This window comes from Sceloporus occidentalis, unplaced genomic scaffold (assembly GCF_023333645.1).
Source record: "Sceloporus occidentalis isolate IW3139 unplaced genomic scaffold, rSceOcc1.0.p SCAF_4, whole genome shotgun sequence".
In the NCBI taxonomy this organism is placed as follows: Eukaryota; Metazoa; Chordata; class Lepidosauria; order Squamata; family Phrynosomatidae; genus Sceloporus; species Sceloporus occidentalis.
This window is the reverse complement of record NW_028316984.1, coordinates 4,859,506-4,881,001: the sequence shown is the minus strand read 5'-3', so window position 1 is coordinate 4,881,001 and position 21,496 is coordinate 4,859,506. Positions and strand designations below refer to the sequence as shown.

General features: G+C 40.0%; 1 long non-coding RNA gene across 1 annotated transcript; it reads right to left on the bottom strand.

Moving 5' to 3' along the window:
* Positions 1 to 6,035: 6,035 nt before the first annotated feature.
* On the bottom strand, positions 6,036 to 20,970 carry LOC149313443 (uncharacterized). The gene is made up of 3 exons (XR_016281072.1): positions 20,881 to 20,970; positions 7,900 to 7,959; positions 6,036 to 6,371 (listed from the first exon to the last, which is right to left on the bottom strand). It is a non-coding gene; the product is annotated as an uncharacterized LOC149313443 (long non-coding RNA).
* Positions 20,971 to 21,496: the final 526 nt, after the last annotated feature.

Genomic DNA, 21,496 nt, shown 5'->3' with positions numbered 1-21,496 from the left:
CTGCATCATCACACTGTTCAACCTATGATCAGCAATAAACCCAAGATCCTATTGACATGTATTGCTGCTAAGCCAAGTATTCTCTATTTTATAAGTAAGAATTTGATTTTTGTGGCATAATCGTAGAATTTTGCATTTCTCTCTCTTGAATTTCATTTTATAAGTTTCAGCCCATTTTTCTAGTTAATCAAGGTCTTTTTGAAATATTTACTTGTCTTTTCCACAACATTCCCTTCATCTACCAAGGTCAAAAAAAGAGATTGGATTTGTCTGGCATGTCTATGGAGATATGAAGCACTGCAGCAAAAGTATTCATAGAATCATAGAGTTGGAAGAGACAACAAGGGCCATCCAGTCCAACCCCTGCCATGCAGGAACTCACAGTCAAAGCACCCTCAACACATGGCCATCAAGCCTCTGTTTAAACATCTCCAAAGAAGACTCCAGCGCACCCCAAGGGAGTCTGTTTCACTGTCAAACAGCTCTTACTGTCAGGAAGTTCCTCCTAACGTTAAGGTGGAATCTCTTTTCCTGTAGCTTCCATCCATTGTTCTGTGTCCTATTCTCTGGAGCAGCAGAAAACAATCTTTCTCCATCCTCAGTATGACACTCCTTCACATACTTAAATAGGGTTATGGGATCACCTATTAATTGCCTCTTCTCCAGGCTAAATATACACAGCTCCTTAAGTGTCTCCTCTTAGGGCATGGTTCCAGACCCTATTTGTGGCTACACACTACATATGTTAATCGTGACATTAAACAGATGGCCCATTCACTCATCAGTGAAAGTCTGCTGCGGGCTACGAGAGAGATGACATTTCCTCTGCAACATAACAATTTGGACATCACAAGATATAGAGTTACAAGCTTTTTTATTATTCTTATTCTCCCTCCTGAAACTCCTAAAGGACGACCCCAAGGAATTTCATCTGATCTTGGTAAACTGAACTTGTTTTATGCCATTCTGATCAGTCTGTTAAGAGCTGGCAGCCAGCAGTGGAGAGAATATCTAAGTGCACTGACAGCAGCAGATGGATAGTCCTTGTTTGGTGACATGAATACTATTGGAGCTCACAAATTTGTCAGTCTTGTATTGGAGAAGGATTGGTATATGCAGTAGTGGTGGAGGAGGGAACAGAATTGTAAACATCACTTATTGTATATGTTCTACTGTGCCACATACTAGTAAAGTGAACATCACAGGGGTAAAATTAAAATCTGGGGTAAAATCAAAATTAAAAAAAAAAAGGAAAATCAGGTTATGAACCTGTTGAGAAACTTTCTAGGCGTTTCAAGATTGTGCACTGGTTCTTAAAATCCATGGACACAATAATGTCCCAGCATGCAAATTCCAATTGAAGCTAATCAGAGCAATATGTGTATTCCTAAACAGTTCATGTATAATAATGGGTTTAAATGTAGAAACTGCATAGTGGAGCAAAGACCTTAACTAAGTACCCATCGATCTATGCCCATAGTTTTATAAATTTTTAAAGCAAGACAATAGCTGAGACATGGCCAAATCTACTAGGGGGTGAAACAGGCCGCCCCAAAGGGGTGGCTTCAAGATGCCCCTTCTGGAGACAGATGGGCTCTGGTAACCTCATGCCACAGCACTAATCCATGTTTTTGCTAGCCAAAAAAGGAGCGGTAGAGAGCTTTTCCCGCCCCGCCATGGATGGAAGCTAGTTTTATGGTGCTCTAGTGGCATGCTGCATATAAACATCATGCCAATGGAGCATCTGGAAGCTGGTCCATGTGTGGGCAGCCGGAGAGCTGGAAGCGTCAAAACACTGCACTCTGAAGCCACTCGGACAGAGGTGCAAAGGGACAGTTTGTTTCACCCCATGTGAGTTCTGCATGCAGGGCTCCACTATGGCTCCCCTATTACCACCCCAGGACTCACTGTATCATTGCAATAGCCCTCCAATGTCCATTCAGTGGCTGGTGGACAGCATGGGAAGATCAATGAAACCAGGGTAATTTGGAGGTCTCAGTGGCTGATGGTATCATTCTCCACTTGGCTATAGGAATATCTGGCTTTAGGCAGATGTTTTTCTGATACTCTCCTCTCTATCAGCAATGGAATGGACATTGGTGTCAGCCAGTGCAGTGACCCAGTGAGTCTGGGTTGGTGGAAAGACTGGTTGTTGTGGAGGGAGGGAGGGGAGGATGGAATACCAACTTCTGCAGTGAAGAACAAAAAATATACATACATTAGTGTAAGGTGGAATTACACTTGCTTGTGTCATTAACAAGATGTTGGCATCCTGTTAATGCAATTGTTAGGGAGTTGGGAGAATCTACATTTTTGAAGTCATTTACAAAAGTTACATTCAGACCCCTTTCCCATTCACTGTGGCCATCCACTTGGTACTGACTGCTGTTACCAGTGTTAAAACAAGAGAATTTTCACTGGGGAGGTCAAAAACAAAAATGGGGTTAGCATAGAGGCGTTTGGGCATCAGTCATGAGAGATTTCTATGGGGAAAAGTTTCTACGAGTAATGACAAAAATAATTCCCCGTCAATGAATTTTAATGAGAAAGCATGTTGTGGTGCTTTCAGAAAAGCAAATCAATTTAAAATAAAATATTTATCATATGCAAAATAATTAGGTAAACTAAGTAACTGTAACTAGGAATTAAATGTATATATTACAAAACATCTCACTACAATGATATGAATTGTTAATAAAGCCTACCATGATGTCTCTGCTGTTTTCTGTGCAAAAACAAAACAAAACAAAACTCCACATGTAAACTTTGCACCAAATAACTCCTAAATTGCAATTGTTATGATCAGTCCAAGATTCTTTGTCAAAATTTCGTAACACTTGAAAAACACATTTTTCTAACATTTTTAATATCTGAAATATTCTTTCCATTCCTACATATTCTTTCCATTCCTAGAGGATAGTTGTAACAGTTGTAACAGCTCCAGAGCCCAAGCCATTTAGAATTTATAGTCTGAAATCAGTAATCTCAACGCAGGCCGGAAGTAATGAGGGAAACCATTGTGTAGGTCTCTCCTTCCCTTTCTATGTGCATAGTCCCACCACACACACCCCATACCTGTGTTTTCCACTAGTTTCAGTCTCTTAAAATTTATTATTATTATTATTATTATTATTATTATTATTATTTATTTATTTTCTTATATCCCGCATTTCTCTCAATATAGGGACTTAAGGTGGTGAACAGCAACAGGAAAGACGTACTTGTGTTGGCAGGCCTTTGCAAATTGATAAGGTCTAGGAATGTTGTGCTATTTAAAATTTTAAGGTTTGTATTTTAACTTTTGATTTTAACTCATAACTGTTTTAACCTTTTAAATGGTTTAATTGGCTTTTTATATTTATACATTTTAATACTGTATGGTTTTTAAATTGTATTGTTTTAAATTAAAAAAACAATATTATTGGAAAGGTGGTATATAAATAAATTTATTATTATTATTATTATTATTATTATTATTATTATTATTAAAATACAAACCTTAAAATTTTAAATAGCACAACATTCCTAGACCGTATCAATTTACAAAGGCCTGCCAACAGAAGTACGCCTTTCCTTGCTGCTGGAAGGACAGCAGGGATGGAGCCATCCTGGTCTCCCTAGGGAGGGAGTTCCGAAGCATGGGAGCAGCCAGTGGGAAGGCCCTCTTTCTTGTTCCCACCAAACATGCCTGAGAGGGTGGTAGGACAGAGAGAAAGGTCTCTTTTTAAACTGCTTCCAAAAACACTCTTTAGACTACTGCGGCATTGCACTTAGGATTCTATAATGATTGAGGTAGTGACTGCAAAGGGCAGAATACTCAGGGAGCAGCCTGGAGTATTCTGGTCCTCAAGTGCCACAATGCACCCTCTCCCAGTTACCTGGGCACTCATATTGCAAAATCACATGGCTCTTGGCACACATGTCTCACTGTGCTGCCCAGCATATCCACAGCAGTGGTAAGTCACTCACCCTGAGGTCAGAACAAGGTGCCAAGCATAAGCATATGGGTGGGTACCTCATTCTGACCTCAGAGGGAGCAACTCACCATGACAGTGGTGGCACTGAATGGTACAGTGGGATAGGTTTCAAACAGCTGTCCGGCATCACAGCTTAGGGCTCTGGATCTCCCTGTAATATCCAGAGCAAAAAGTAAATTATTTGAATCTTTATTGTCTGGGGTTTGGACCACACATCATCAAGACTCCTTGACAAAAGGACAGTGGGAGGACGTTTTATTTGGCTCAGGCAGACAGAGCCTAAGTCAGTTATTTGATCTGAATCTGGATTTTCACCAATGGAAACTGTACAGAAATGATCCTGGTTAGTACCACTACTTGTAAATGTAATGCACATGTAGAAAGGAAAGCTACTTACCAATGTTGGGTTTTTATGGTATTAAGCTTTCACTCTCAATTATTAACACAGGATGCTGGACTCAGTACAAAGCTGGACGCTGAGAAATCAGACATATCAGTTTGGAGCCTGTAACTACAATTAGAGCTTCAACATAGATTGACTGAACTTGCGAATGAAAAGAATAAATGTGTGAGTCATAAAACTGAATGAAGAAGCTCTGCAAGTTATTAGATCATTTAGTAAAATGAAAAATCAGAGTGGCTTGCTGCTGTTTCCAGTCCAAGGCTAGTCTTGCTTTGCTTTGAAAGGCTGATTGAATAAAGTATTTTTATTAACTTCACATTTTGCCATTCATTTTTTCCCTGTGCTTTTTATATTGCTGGCTCAGAGAAACTCTGCTTCTGAAAGTGATGTTTATTGGCCCTGATAGGTTGCAACATCCCTGCAGGCTTCCCACAGAAAAATCCCAAAGTGCAAACCACAAAACCAGAGGAGCTTCATCTGTTGGTTGAGTTGAGAAATTGCTACAGAAACTTTCCCCATTATTTTTTCTCAGCCATATGCATATTGTCTCTTCCTCTGGAAGAAGCTGTGAGAGGCATGAAATGTGGACAGAGTTATCAAAGGCTTTCCTTTTAATGGAGGGTGTCAAATGCAGTAGAAAGTAGACCCCATTATTATAGCCATTTCACCCATCACATTTCACAGTGTATAACTAAGAAGCTTAAAGACCTCAAAACCAATGGACAGCTTGTCCTACTATCATCTTGTCCTACTTTGCACGGTTGGAAATACAGCATCTGCAGACATCTAGGTTTGTCACAACATAATATTTGTCTAGGAAATTTATATGCTGATACAGTTGGCCTTCCATACCCACAAATTTTTTTATCCATAGATTCAAGCATCCATGGCTGTGTGTGTGTGTGTGTATGTATATTCTAAAAAAAAAACAAACCTTGTCTTTGTCATTATATGTAAGGAACACCATTTTACTATGCCATTGTATTTAATCCACTGATTTTGGTATCCATGGGGTGTCCTGAAGCCAAACCCCGGCAGATAAAAAGGGGCTAATGTATTTTTATTCTTTTCTAATATACAAGAAGGAGGCACTCGGTCTTGTGACCTAAGAATGCCTGCAATCTTGTGCCTATATCTTCCTCATTTAAGTGTCTCTGAAAACTGAAGCACCCTCAAAGGTTTTCTCAAGGAAAATAATTGCTTGGAAATGGGTTTTCGATTGGGTGAAGGATTAACTCCATCTGTTTACTGCTACAGTCCCAATCAAATACAGCCTCCTACCACCATAGCTATGTTTTGTTTTGTTTTAAGAAAAAGGAAACATCAATAGATCCAAATGCATGTCTTTCAGCTTTTGTTTTTATTATTTATAGTTTCCACATAACATCCAAATAACATAAAACATACATCTATAACATCTATAACAAAGTACATACATCTCCTCCACATACCCACATGTCCCTCTTACAATTTTATAAAACACACATAACATAAATTTTACTTCCTGTTCCTCGTAGTTTAACAATATGTTCTCTCTCTTTTTCTTTATCTTGTTTTATCACAAATTTTCCTTTTTACTACTTCTTCACATTTCTAAGGTAAAATCTAAAACATTAATTGTAATCTTTCCTATACATTATCAACTTCATAATATACCTTCCAGGTTTAGCCTATAACATATATTGGCAAGTAAAGTTTTCATTTGAAAATAATCCAAGACTATGATCAAGATCTCTTTTTCCCTTAAACATACTGATTTCTTCCTTTATACTTTATCCCCTTTGTTTTTGTTAAATTACAACAGAATCACATTATTCCATTTGTCTTTTAAAAGTTCATAGAACCATTCCCATTCCTTCCCGACACCTTCTTCTGTTTTATTCTTTAACCAGCATGTCAGTTTGTCCATTTCTGCTGTTTCGAGGACCTTGATCAGCCACTGATCTATTGAGGAAGCTTCTTCCATCTTCCATTTCCTGGCATAGGTAATTCTTGCACATGTAAGAAGGTAAAATAACAGTTTCCCAAAATTCATATCTAATTTATTATTTACCATACCTAGTAAAAATGCTTCTGATGTAAAAGTTATTGGTATTTTAAGATCAACAGCTATTATTTTATATATTCGAATCCAGTACTTTTTTGCCTTTTTACATGTCCACCACATGTGAAAATATGTACCGATTTCCTTCTTGCATTTCCAACACATTGGATTATAGTTTTTCTTACACATTAATGCAATTTTTTGTGGGGACAAGTGCCACCTATAGGTCATTTTATAGATATTTTCTCTTAACTCTTGGTTCGGTGTGTATCTTATTTTTTTCCATATGTTTTCCCATTTAGCGTATTCTAAACTATGACCCACATTCTGAGCCCATTTTAACATGCTTTCTCTGATAACTTCTTCCTCTGTCTCCCATTCTAGCAGCATTTTATAATTCCTTGTGATCATCTTTTTCTTACCCTTATCTATGATTTCTTCCCATTTAGATTGTGTTTTGCTAATACCAGTCAGTTTCTCATCCATTTTCCACCTTTCTCTTATCTGTTTATACAGGTACCAATGGCTTTTGGAGCTGCTCAGTGCTGCATGCCTGATAGCCAAGCCCCATACAGTTTTACAGGTGGGAGTCAGATCATTCTGAAAAGTTTTTGCGGGATACAGACCGCCCCTTTGGGCGGCCTGCACCTATCCCTTTCCCCGATGGATCAGGGCCTCAGTGGCCACAGCGGCGGCCCCAGAGGCCCCGATTCACTGCTGCTCCAGGCCTCTGGGAAGCGGCAAAATGCCACTTCCCCGCAGCCTGGAAAGGGGTGTCCTTGGGGCTTCATGTGGTAGGGAAAGAGAGAAAGGAACCGCTCAGCCCCTTTCTCTTCCGTATCGCTGGCGTGGCTGTTTAAAGGCCATGCCAGCGATACACATGGCGAAAGGAGCACTGAAAGGGCGCCATAAGCGCCCTGTGGCGGCGCGTGCACATCACACCCACACCACGCCGTTTGTCTGTGGCACGGCCATGACGTCATAATGGCGGCGCCCATGTAGACAGGGCACCACCATTTTGAGTCTGCGGTTATGTGCTAAGGTTGCGGGGCGTCTGTAAAGGACGCCCTGAGGCAACCCTAGTATGTATCCAGGCCGGCGCAAAGCTCCGGTCTCAATACCGCCCACATCATAGCCACACACAGGGATGTTCTCCAAAACGAAGTGATGGCTGCAGTAGTCACAGCTGTAGCTACTTATCCTGGGTTCTCAGCTGCTGTGAAAAGCAATGCAGTGTGTGATCTCCAGTGGTATTTAGATGAACAGATCTATTATGGCAATGTCAGAAACATCAAACATCTGTTAAGAGTATTTTATAAGTAGAAAGTCAACATTATTTTATTTCATGGACCTTTTCTCATACGTATTCTGGATCCTCTTCAAGAGGTAGCTGATATTTTAGTTACATTGCTTTCCCCCTACAGCTGTTTAGAAATATGTGAGAAGCTGACTGAACAATTATAAAGATTACATACCTCCTGCTGGTTTCAGACCAGACTTAAGGCTGTTTCATGTTGTCTCAAGTTCCACAATGCCTGGAAAACAAAAACTAAGTTTGAAGCTTTCACAGATACTACATAGAGCTGTACCTGAACACACATACAGCAGTGTGAATTTATCAGCATGTTACGTTTAGGCAACCATCTTAATTCATTAAAATACATCTGCTTTCATTCATCTGAGAGTCAATTGTTTGCCTTTAGGTTAAAAAGAATTCTAGTAATTGTGTAAAAATCAAGGATAAGTTTATGTAAACAAGATTTCTTACTCAGGCATTTGAAAAATTTAAGTATGGAGGGCACATTTGTGCCAGCCCTGCACCACCTATTCCCATTCCTCCTATACTGACAGGAAAGCTATTAAAAGAAAATGTAAACATATGTGGCTGTATAATTTACTATGCTCTACATAATCAAATACATTAGAAACAACATGCAAGAACTGTGTTTTGCATTAATGATATTTACACTTTACACAAATACAGTTTGCACTCTATGTACACTCATTCAAATGTTTCTGAGAATCTAGTGCCCCTTATGAAGAACAAGAGAGGGGACATTTAGACTAGCTCTGCCCCTCCCCTGTTCCCTGTAGCCTCTGGATGTGGAAGGTTAATGTCTGCAGACAACCTCTTCAACCCATGGAAGCTACCCCTAAAATTTTCAGTTTTCCAAAGTTTCTACAGTCCACAGGAAGGCTTCTATGGACAAAGGAGCATCTCTTTTGCACATATTAATCCTCCACATGAAGATATAAATAAGAATGGTGAAATATAGGATGGGGTGATTAAGGACATTCCTAGATACAGTTAGCAACTGTTGCAACTACATTCACTAATTGCTAGTTTGCATCAGTTTCACTACACCCATCCTTCCTGTAGTGCTTCAGCCGAGGGCCATTTGTCTTTTTCTTTGTCCTCCATTGTATTTGATTTTTGAAAGTAAAATTACTTGTACGTTTTACAGGTAAGACTAAGCTTGTTTCTTTCTCTTTAATGTGCGCTTTCCACGCATGTACTCAAACACATACACACCTTTCAGTAAATACAGCATTATTTGTGTGTGTAAATATGGTACCCCATGAATGGCACTTCCATTCCTCAGTGGTGAGGCTCCACTGATTACGCTCCACCACCCAGGTACCCACACATGCCTGTAATAACCTGCCTCCTGAGGTAACTCTTCATAAATACAGTGAAATAGCATCCATAAAACAGAAATAAGCATCCAAAGTGGTTATGCATGGATTTTTTTATCCAATAAAACTGTGAAATGCAAAGAAAATGAAGAGAAAAAAAACACAAAAACTTTATAAATGTATTAAAAGATTTAAAAAATGAGATGAAAGCCTCCAAATATATCGATAGTTAAGGAGATTAAAATGCTCCAAAAACAAATATCAATGGATGATGCAATAGAAATACAAAATAAATTAAGTTATGCTAAACAAGCTTATGTTTTAATAAAAAAAAAATTAAGCTTATTTTTTAGATTGTAAGCCTGAGGGCAGGGAACTAACTAAAAAAAATTGTAAGTTGCTCTGAGAGCCTTTGTGGCTGAAGAATGGGGTATAAATACTCAAAATAAATACAGTCCGTCCTCGCCTTACGCGGGGGATCCGTTCCGGATCCCCCGCGTAAGGCGAATTCCGCCTATGCTCGAGCCCCATTGGAAACAATGGGGCTCATGCGCGGCCGTGCGGCGGCACGGGCACGCGCAGGGCGCAACGGGTGCACGCGCCCATTCAATTGAATGGGATGCGCCGCCCCTTCCGCCCCGTGCGCGCCCCGCGGCTTGAGCGTGTATGCTCAAGGCCGCGTATGGCGTGCCTGCGTATGGCGCGGGCGCGCTGTAAATAAATATTTTGAACATTCTAACAAACCTGGTAGATGGTTGGCTTTTAAAATTAGAAAAACATCCAGTTGGCAATGGCGCCTGGCTGACTTAGTGAGTCATCTAAGATTCATTTGTTAAACATAGATTGGGAGGCTGCCAGAATTATTACAGAGAGCCAAAAATACCCCCTTGGCATAGGGGGTTCAGAGGGGCATAGGGAGTTCTGATACTTGGCATCTGATTTTCCTTTACTCTTACTTACATTCCACTTCCTCGGCATTCTGTTCAACACTATTTTTGCAATCTTCAGTCTGTTAACTGTGACCATCTCAGTCAGTCTTTGGATTCATCTCTCTCTTCTCTATCTCTTGGGGACTCTGCTGACTCAGCAATGTCTTTATTTAACTCTACTCTTTCTTCAGCTCTTGACAGCTTTGCCCCTGTTTCCGTGTGCGTGTCCTCCTCTACAAATAGGCCCCAGCCCTGGCTTACTCCCATTGTTAGGTTTCTCCAGTCCTGCTCTCGAGCGTCCAAAAATCTGTGGAAAAAGTCCTGGGAATGGGCCGATTTTACTCATTTTAAATTTGTTCTTTTATCCTTCTCATGCTCCCTGTCTATGGCAAAACAGAACTACTTTAAATCATTGATCTGTGCCAATGAAAGGCGCCTGCAGCATTTGCTCTCCTGTTTCAACACCTTGCTAAAACCTTCCTCTCCCCCTGTCTCTTCACTATTTTCCCCTACCAATTTCACCAACTACTTCATCACCAGGATCACTACTATCAGAACTGAGATAGTTCTTGATTTGTCTTCTCACACTAATCTTCTGGTAACTTCAACTAAAAAATTCTCTGTGTTTCCTCCTGTTTCTTTGGATGAACTCTCTACACTGCTGAACTCTTCCAAACCTGCAACCTGTTCTCTTGATCCAATTCCCTCTTGTCTCCTAATCTCTATAGCCTCGTCCTTCCTCCCTTCACTTCTCTCCATCTTTAATCTCTCTTTTTCCATGGGCTCCTTTCCTTCGGACTTTAAACATGCTCCCGTTTCCCCAATCCTGAAAAAATCTTCTCTTGACCCCTCTTCATTGTCCGGTTATCATCCAATTTCTCTTCTTCCTTTTTTTTCTAAACTTTTGGAATGGGTTGTTTATTCTCGCTGTCTTGAGTTTCTCAAAACCAACTCCATTCTGGATCCCTTTCAGTCTGGTTTCGGCATTCTACTGAAACAGCCCTCACAAAGATCTTGAACGATCTTTTACGGGCCAAGGCGAATGGCCTTTACTCTGTGCTCATTCTCCTCAATTTATCGGTGGCCTTCAACACCGTGGATCACTGTCTTTTACTTGATATACTTTCTGACCTTGGGTTCTCGAACTCTGTTCTTGACTGGTTTAAGTCTTATCTGTCAGATCGATTTTTTGCAGTGGTCACAGGTGGTCAGACTTCATCCTCTGTTCCCTTATCTGTTGGACTTCCCCAGGGCTCTGTTTTGGGTCCCCTATTCTCTCTATACAAATTGTCCCTAGGAAAACTTATTAGTTCTTTTGGTTTTTCCTATCATATGTATGTCGATGACACTCAGCTGTATCTTTCCACCCCTGACCTTTCTCCAGGGCTTGAACAGCAAGTTTCATCATGTCTCACAGCTGTCTCTCAGTGGGTGTGTCATCAGCGTTTGAAGCTCAACATGTCCAAGATGGAGCTTCTTGTCTTTCCACCTAAATCCTCCCTTCAATACTCCTTTTCTGTTTCTGTCGACAACACCTGTATTTAACCGGTCCAGGAAGCCCGCAGCCTCAGTTTCACTTTTGATTCCTCTCTGTCTTTTATCTTCCAGATCCAGGCCACAGCCAAGGCCTGCAGATTCTTTCTTTTCAACATTGCCAAAATCCATCCATTTCTCTCGGCCTCTACCGCCAAGACACTGGTCCACACTCTGGTGGTCTCCTGACTAGATTACTGTAACCTCCTTCTAGCAGGGCTTCCTCTTTCTCATCTTCACACTTTAATTTCTGTCCAGAATTCAGTGGCACGCATCATTACATCCACTCACCACTTTGACTATGTTTCTCTTTTATTATCATCCCTTCACTGGCTCCCCTTTCACATCTGTGTTCATTATAAGCTTCTGTTGTTAACTTTTAAAGCCCTGTATGGGTTGGCCCCTCTTTATTTATTTGAACTTCTTTCTCCTTACATTCCCACTCGTACCCTCCATTCTAGTAGTCAAGGTCTGCTGTCCAGCCTAGGATCTCCACTTCCCCGTCCTGGATTCATCCCTTCTCACTTGGTTCCCCTCACTCCTGGAACCTTCATCCTGCATGAACATGGATCACCACTTCATTGATGACTTTTAAATCTGAGTTGAAGACCACCCTGTACAGGGAAGCGTTCCAGGCACTGTGTGAATATTTATCTAAATTATTAGATAGTGGATGTTGATGTTTTAATTGTTGCCTGTTTTTAACTAACTCTTTTATATTACTACCTACTGTTTATATATATTTTGTAGATTGTACACCATTAGCAACTTTTATATTTTTATTGACTTGATTATCTGTATGTACAGTACTGTGTACATTTACAACACTATAGAAATTAATTAATTAATTAATTAATAATAATAATAATAAATATATAAATTGAATATATAATTTTAAAAACTGAAGATGAGTACTGGAGCCATAATCTTTGGGTTTGCAGGCAGCTTTTAATACTGAAACCCCTATTGGTCAATGAAGTAAATAATGGAAAATAAATATTCAAACAAAATAATTACATAACTTTAAGAGAATGTTTGGAGTATACTGGTGAATATGGTACCAAATGAAACTGATTGAATGAGCAGAACTGGAGTCTGAAGCTTAAAGCCAGTTCATCAGAAGAGTGTTTAAAATACCTGAAGCAGGAAAATATATTATTTGACTTGAACTTGAACTTGATCTTAGTGGATTATATTGATTATATGGGCTAATACTGATTGCAGAGTACATTGATTACATGGACTAAAAAAGGATAATGTTTGAACTTACAGTTATATTTGGACATTAAATTGGGTATCAAATTGAGAACAGCAATGAAGCAGTTAAATTAGTTTTAAAAGGACCACTTACTTTAGCAGTTTCAAGTCCACCCAGCCCAAGGATGAAGTGCAGTTAGATAAGAAGGGCTGTAAACATGCATTTACGGAGGAAATGGAAACTTCATCACTCATCAGAGAAGAGAGAGAGAGTGGGAGGAAGAGCAAAAAGAAGAGGACAGAAAGAGGAAATTACATCAGGATCAGAGAGTAGTAAAGTACAAAGATCAAGCTGAAAAGAACATCAGAAGTCAGAGAATGATGGGACAGAGAGACCAGACTGAAGCAGAAACAGAGGTTCTGGAGACTGAGAGGGCTGTGGACTAAGATCTGAGAAATGGCAAACCAGAGAAAAAGAAAAAAAGAAAGAGAAAGGAGAAAGGAGAAGAAGGAAGGCAGAAGACCTGATGAAGACTGACTTTAGAAAATGGATTGGTGGAAGAAGACAGATGAATATATTTTTTCAAAGGGATGATAGAAAACTGGAATACAATTTAGTTGATTTAACTGATTTATAATTCAGAATTCAGAGCTCAAAATTGGGATATGAATGAACATTGTTTTTTCATGAGGAGGTAATCAAGAAACAGTAATCAGAGTAATAGAAAGTGAATTTATATTACACTATATTACAGCATATATGTACTAGAGGCGGTGTTAGATACTAAATTAATTAGGTTCATTAATGATTCATGAAATATCAATTAAATAAGAATGTTTGTTAAATTATGTGAGATTTCACTCTGCCGGACTATATCTGTTACTGAATAGTGAGTAAGTTTTTTAAAATTATATTGATTTATTAAAGCGGTTAGTTTAGGGTTAATGATTAGAGAATTTATTGAACACTGAATTTAAAAGAAGGTATACTTAATTTGATAAGACTAGAATATAGGAATAAACCCTATGTGAGAACAATTCATTTTTGCTTTGTGATTAGAACAAGTAATTTATAATATTAAAATATCTTGGGATAATCGTTATAATTGTGGATATATAATTGTATATAATTGTAGATATAAAATTTGGATCTATTACAAGGGTAAGCTATTCATTAATATTTATAAAGATGGTCTCGGGTACACAAAATCAAGCTAAAAAGCCACAACTTTTAAGGCTGAAAAGGCCATCATTAGAACAAGCCAGATCTTTAGATCTCAACTATGTAATTCTTGAGGAGATAAAGAAACTGAGACAAGAAATAAAGCGAGATAAACTGGAGATCAGACAGGAATTGAAACAGACAAGAAGTGAAATAAAACAGGATATAAAAGCAGAACTGAAAGTGATTGGAAAATGTGACAACAGAAATGACACAGTCAAATGATTTCCCCATTTTTCCATTTCTTATATATGTTCCATTTACAACTTAGCTCAGTTGAAAGTTCATTAATCATCATCCTGGCTTCTTGAGACATCTTCCATTTTTCTTCCTCATTGGAACTGTTTGAAATTGTGCCTTCAGTATCTCCCTTTTGAGCAACTCCCATCTGTCCTGAACTCCCTTCTCTTTTAGTATTTCTGACCTTGGGATCACCCCCAGTATTTCTCTAAGTTTATTGAAATCAGTTCTCCTAAAGTCTAGAATGTGTGTCTGACTATGCCTGGGCTCTTCTTTCCATTGTATAACAAACTCTAGGAGAGTATGGTCACTCTCACCTAAGGATCCCACCACTTCCACTAAATCTTCCCTGTTGGTTAAGATCAGATCCAAAATAGCTGATCCCCTTATTGACTCTTCCACCTTTTGGACAACGATATTGTCTCCAAGGCAAGTGAGGAATTTGCTAGACCTTGAGGATTTGGCTGAGTTTGACTTCCAGCAAATATTAGGATAGTTGAAGTCACCCATCACTACTACATTTCTCTTTTCTGAATGTGTGGTCATCTGTCCTAGAAAGGCATAATCCAATTCCTCCATCTGACTTGGGGATCTGTAGTAGACTCCCACAATAGGATCCCTGTTGTTTCCCTCCCCTTTAATTTTTATCTAGATGATCTTCACCTGGCTTCCAGGATTGATGTCCTGGATCTCTGCACTGGTGTAAATGTCCCTGACATATAGTGCTATTCCTCCTTCTTTCCTGTTTGGCCTATTTCTCTTGAAAATGTTATACCCCTCTATTTCTACACTCTGGTCATGAGGCTCATCCCACCAGGTTTCAGTGATGCCTATTATATCATATTTGCTTTGTTCTGCTAGAAGTTCTAGTTCATCTTGCTTATTCCCATGCTCTGTGCATTAGTGTAGAGACATCTAAGACCATGGGTCTCCTTTACATGCTGCCAGTGCAATTTTTTTTGCCTCCCACTGTTGGGTCCTTGCACTGTTTGCCTTGTTCCCTCTATGACAGTTTGACTATTTTCACCAGACCTTGTGTCTTCCAGAATAACATCTCCCTCCCTGATATAACTCAGTTTAAAGCCCTCCTGATCAAATGTTTGAGATTATTGGCAAAAATGTTTTTGCCAACTGGCATGAGATGCAACCCATCCCTTGCCAGAAGTCCCCCCTAATGGAACTGCAGCCCATGATCCAAGAATTCAAACCATTCTTGGCAACACCATCTACGGAGCCGGTTGTTTAGGTGGATTTCTAACTGGTTGACCAACTGAACCCAAATGGTGCTCAGCAATGGCTCCTTTTCATCCTGGAAAGAAGTGAGGGGTGCCATAGGGGTATGTCCTTGGTCCCAACATCTTTATCAAAGACTTGGATGAAAAACATCAAGTATGCTTATGAAATTTGCAGATGACACCAAATTAGGAGTAGCTAATAATCCAGAGGACAGAATCAAAATTCAAAATGACCTAATAGATTAGAAAGCTGGGCCAAAATTAACAAAAGACTGGGGAAAATGAAATGCACAAATATAGGATGAAGAACATCTGGATTAACAACAGTACATGTGAAAGAGATATAGTAGTCCTAGTAGAGCACAAGTTGAACATAAATTAATAGTGTGATGTGACCAAGTGGTTAATGCAATTTTAGGCTGCATCAAAAACTATGGCTTGCTCTTGAAGAAGTGCATGTGCCAAACATTTGATTTTCCTAGGACAAGATTTTACCATCAGGACCGAAAGTAGGATTAGACTCAAAGGAAGGTGGTATGAAAATTGGAGGAAGGAACTTCAGCAATTTAATATATGATATATTATACTGCTAGAAGAAAATAGCAAAGACTTGAAACAATTACAAAAGAAAAGTAGAACTTGGAAATGTAGCCATGAAGGAATTAGACATGATTCTGAAATGTAGAAATACATATTTGAATACTAAAGTTAGGATTATCCATGCCATTGTATTTTCAGTGTCTATGTATGGTTGTGAAAGAGGAATAGTAGAGAAAACTGAGAGAAAGAAAACCAGCTCATTTGAAATGTGCTGCTAGAGGCGAGTTCTATGAATACTATTGACTGCTAAAAAGACCAATGAGTGGGTCCTAGAGCCAACAGAGCCTGATGCCAAGATGATTAAACTGAGACTTTCTTATGTTGAACATATCATGAGAAGACCTGACTCACTAGAAAAGACAATATTGGTTGGTATGGTAGAAGGCTATAGGAAAAGAGGAAGACCAAATTAAAGGTGATAGACTCAGGGACGAAACAGACAGCTTCCGGGCAGTTTGAGGGCATGTTGTTTAGATGACGCACACCCCCAAGCTGGCAAGAAGCTGCTCTGAAGCCGTCCACCCGACCACATGGAGGGCAGCTTTGCGGCACTCAGGTGGCATGGCATTTACATACCACATGCTGCAGGAGCTCTGCAAAGCTGTGGTGGTGGCAGAAAGGCCAGCTTTTTGCCGGCTCAAAAAGGAGTGGCATTCTTCCACCTCTTTTGGGCCAGCAAAAAGTCAGGTTGGGACCATGGCATGTGGTTGGTATGGTCCCGATCTGTTTCGACCCTCAGTCAAGGAAGCTGCTGCCCTGCATCTGCAATACTTGAGCAGGGCTGTTGATGATAAGGTGACCTGGAGAAATCTTGTTCATAATGTCACCATTAGTCGAAGTCAACTTGATGGCAGTTAACAACAATAAATGTGATACTCAAAACGAATATCAAGTTCTTTTTCTATAACATTTCTATGTGGGTTTTTGTGGGTTTTTCGGGCTATGTGGCCATGTTCCAGAAAAGTTTCTTCCTGACATTTTGCCAGCATCTGTGGCTGGCATCTTCAGAGAACGTCAGGAAGAAACTTTTCTGGAACATGGCCACATAGCCCGAAAAACCCACAAAAAACTATGGATGCCGGCCATGAAAGCCTTCAACTTTACATTTCTATGTGGATTTTTTCATGAAAACCAAGCAATGTTTACCATTTTAGTCCATGTGGCAATTTTTCTATTTTATGGTGAAGAACTGTATTCTCTCCCCCATCCCATCATATTGGGCTTCCTTCTTGTCTCCATACTTAAGCACTGTCTGGGTCTGCATCTGTTTTTCCTTTACTCCTCTCTCTTTTCCCTCACTGTTTCTTTTTGTTACTGAACTGATGTTTTTATTTAATTCCCCCAACTTTCCCCCAAATTTTGTAGTGTTTTAAAAATCTCTCAAATTGTCCCATTTTTTTGAGGGGGGAGGGGTTACTTTTCATCCTGTAGCACTGTCTGGGACCTGTTACCAATTAGGTATGTTTTGTCTTGTTTACTACATTTTTCTTATCCCATATGCTATTGCAGTTACTTTCTCAGCTGGGGTGGAGCTGACAGAAGCCAGAGAGAGACATATTTTTTCTTCCATTTATGTTTTTTCAAGTCAGTTGCTTATTTGTCTTTGCTCATGAAATATTGTCAGCAGCTACTTATGATTTTGGCATGTTTATACTTCAAGGTGTATGATTTTCAGTGTGTGTAGAATTGTGCATTTGCACTTTTAATATTACTTTTCATATCCATGTTATGTACATTGCATGTCAAAGGAAACAAAATTAATTCCCCGTATAGTTTTTGCTCATACATCTAAAACAAATGTGATGGCAAATTTTGTGTTGTTTATGGGAACTGGAATGGTTTAGGTCCCTACATGAGTTGGTTTATTAAATAGGGTTATGTAAAAATCCTAGTAATTCCTTAAATACAAGATGCTGAAGGTTTCCGTTTATGGAATGGGGAAGCTAATAGTTGGCTGTTGTTGTTTTTGCTGCTGTTGTTGTTGTTGTTGTGTGCCTTCAAGTTGTTTCTGAATTATGGCAACCTTAAGGTGACCCTGCCATGTGGGTTTTTGGCAAGATTTGTTCAGTGTGGGTTTGATTTTGTCTTCCTCTGATGCTGAGCAAGAATTGCCCAAGTTTGAAGCTGTAATACTTTCTGTTTTTTACTTGAATGATATGCTTTGAGCAACTGTATGCAATCTATCATAATGGCAGGGCCAATTCACTTCACCAAGAGCTCATTCCTTGGTCTTAGGATTTGGCCCTGAAACATGGAAACCAATTCTGCTCACACTTCTATTCAGATAATACATGACACCACATGGCAAGATGACATAAGCCTGTTTGCCAGTCTAACCCAGTGCTTTCTCTTGACTGACAGCTTCCGGTTGCCATAATTGTCCACTATTACCAGGGACAAAATGTGGAACAAATTCTAGACCAAACTGTAGGACAACTGCAGGACAAAACTTAGCCCAAAATGTAGGTCATATAAGAAAAATGGAGGACCTTAAATGTCCTACATTTTGGGCTGAGTTTTGTCCCTCAGTTGTCCTACAGTTTGGTTTCGAATTTGTCCTACATTTTGTCCCTGGTAATAATGGACAATTATGGCAACCTGCCTCAGGGCATCACCTGATGCTATTTGACAGAAGTGAATCTAAGACCTTCATCCAAAACATGTGCTTTGTTACAAAGCTTTAGATGTTTCATTCTTTGGACTGGAAAAGCCTTCCACCTCTACAGTGTCCAATCTTTCAATGTGTGGTATTGAAGGGAACTTTCCATTCCCCCAAATTCTAGATGACCAGCCCTGGTGAATCCAATTTTATTTAGGAGGAAAAATGCATTTCTGCATCCCACTCTGAAGCACCAGAATCTGAAGGGAATGGGAACCCTTATCTATGAGCTTGTATTCTCTAATATAGTTTGTCATGGTTGCCAAATCACTACTACAAAGTGCAGGTGCTGGGAAAATTCCATCAAGCTAACAGGTTTGACAGAAGTTTTGACTATAACCTACCTAGGGATCACTTGGCCAAGTAAAGCCTCCTTTAAGAAACCTTTCATCAGTCCCTTTGCCTCTTAGAGAATGAAATATACTATGTAATCTTCACAGTATTCGCTTGTACAAACACATTCTGCTGAGTTAGCAAACCCTTGTTAGTTTCTCCTTCAGCACTGAATTAACAGTTGATCCTACCAGGTTCAGGATCGTTTCAGGAGTCTACATGAATTTTAGGTTGTTCTAGAAAACTGGTCACTGGTCTCTAGGACACTGGTGAGTGTGTGTGTGTGTGTGTGTGTGTGAGAGAGAGAGAGAGAGAGAGAGAGAGAGAGGGGGGGGGGGGAAGAGATAATTCTGGGTAGGACACCTACTCAACTGTAAATAAAGATATGGGCAGATTCATCCAAAAATAAACTTTTAACAGGCTGATATAATTTGGTGGAAGGCAGCCAAAAGCCAGAAATCTAGCCATAGCTGAATCTGTATAAATTATCTCCAAACAGGAGAGGATTGTTGAAATAATGGGATACCATCAGTTTCTTCATTTTGAATGGATCGAAGGGATTCCAAGGGGTCATCCAACCACCCACCCCCCTCTTCTACCATGAAGGAATACCTAGGAGTTGGAGTTGAAGGTGAGAGCATATCAATTGCCCAAGGTCAGCCAGTGAATTTCTACGGTGAACTTCGAATGCTAGGTTTTATCCATCATGGCAGAATTCCTGCCATTGCACCCCACCCTGCCCCTTCTTCTCTTTTGTGAGGGTCACACTCTCTCAGCCTCAGAGGCAGGGCATGACCAACTCTCTCTCTCTGCACCTCTCCCATGGTGATGCTAAGGTCATGCAATAATAATAATAATAATAATAATAATAATAGGCAAGGGGAGTGCAGAATATCCATGAATGAGAGTGTGTGACTTACCCAATGTCACCCAGTGGATTTACATGGCTGAGCTGGGATCAGGACTCTAGCCTCCCAGTTCACCATAGAAATTCACTGGCTGACCTTGGGCAATTGACATACTCTCAGCTTCAACTCCAGCTCCTAGGTATTCCTTCATGGTAGAAGGGGGGTTGGATGACCACTGGCAATCCCTTTGAATGCTAGGTTTTATCCATGGCAGAATTCCTGCCATTGCATCCCACTCCGTTCATTCTTGAGGATTCCTGCTTGGCAGAAGAGCATTGCCATTTGGCACACCACCCTCCCCTTCTCATCTGTGAGGGTCACACTGTCTCAGTGTCAGGAGCAGCCCATGGCAAAACTCCTCTTTATGCTGAGAAAACCCTCGGTTTGTCCCATGTTCCAGTGCCATCCTGATGTTGAACAGACTACATGTCCACTAGGATCCCATGTATTCCTGTGTATTACTTCATTGCAGAAGGGGTTTGGACTGGATGGTCCTTGAGGGTACCCCAACTCTACCATTTCTTGCTGGGGCTTCAATCACAGTTTATTTGTTGAGACCGGGCTTTTTCCCCCTTTTGTGTGTGTGCCTTAAGGTTTTTTCAAGCAAAGGAATGTTCTTTAAGCATCTGCTAAACTTCCTGTTGACATGGTAATTGAGCTTGAAATGCAAAGTAATAAGCGAAAATGTTCGAATTGTCTTTTATTTTATTGTCATTCGGGAAATCTGTGCAAAATATTTCACTAGCTGCTGAAAGAGAGAGAAGAAATCACCTTTTGAAAGTGGGATTTGTGGAACGAATATTTTTTTAAAAAAAATCTCATCAAGTTCTCAATGAATGAAAAGAAAAACATGGGTTTCTCAAATCAAAGAGGGAAGAAGGAACAGTGATGTATTAATATTCTGAGTCAAACAAGAGCCCTCCTTTTAACTCTGCTATTTCCTCATCTTAAGATAAGACATACCTGCTGTAGCCTGTAGCATCAGTCTTGAGAGGCAGATCTCTTGTAGCACCTTCTAAGAGGGAAGAAGGAACTGTAATGCATTACTATGAGGAGTCAAACAAGGGCCACCCTTAACTATTCTTTTGCCCAGTCTTAGGATAAGACGTACCTGGTGTAGCATGGAGCATCAGCATGGAGAGATCTCTTGTAGCACCTTCTAAGAGGGAAGAAGGAACGGCAATGCATTAATATTAGGAGTCAAACAAGCGCTAACCTTAACTATTCTTTTGCCCATTCTTAGGATAAGATGTATCTGGTGTAGCCTGGAGCATCAGCATGGAGAGATCTCTTGTAGCACCTTCTAAGAGGGAAGAAGGAACGGTAATGCATTAATATGAGGAGTCAAACAAGGGCCACCTTTAACTATTCTTTTGTCCAGTCTTAGGATAAGACGTACCTGGTGTAGCCTGGAGCATCAGCATGGAGAGATCTCTTGTAGCACCTTCTAAGAGGGGAGAAGGAATGGTAATGCATTAATATGAGGAGTCAAACAAGGGACACCTTTAACTATTCTTTTGCCCAGTCTTAGGATAAGACGTACCTGGTGTAGCCTGGAGCATCAGCATGGAGAGATCTC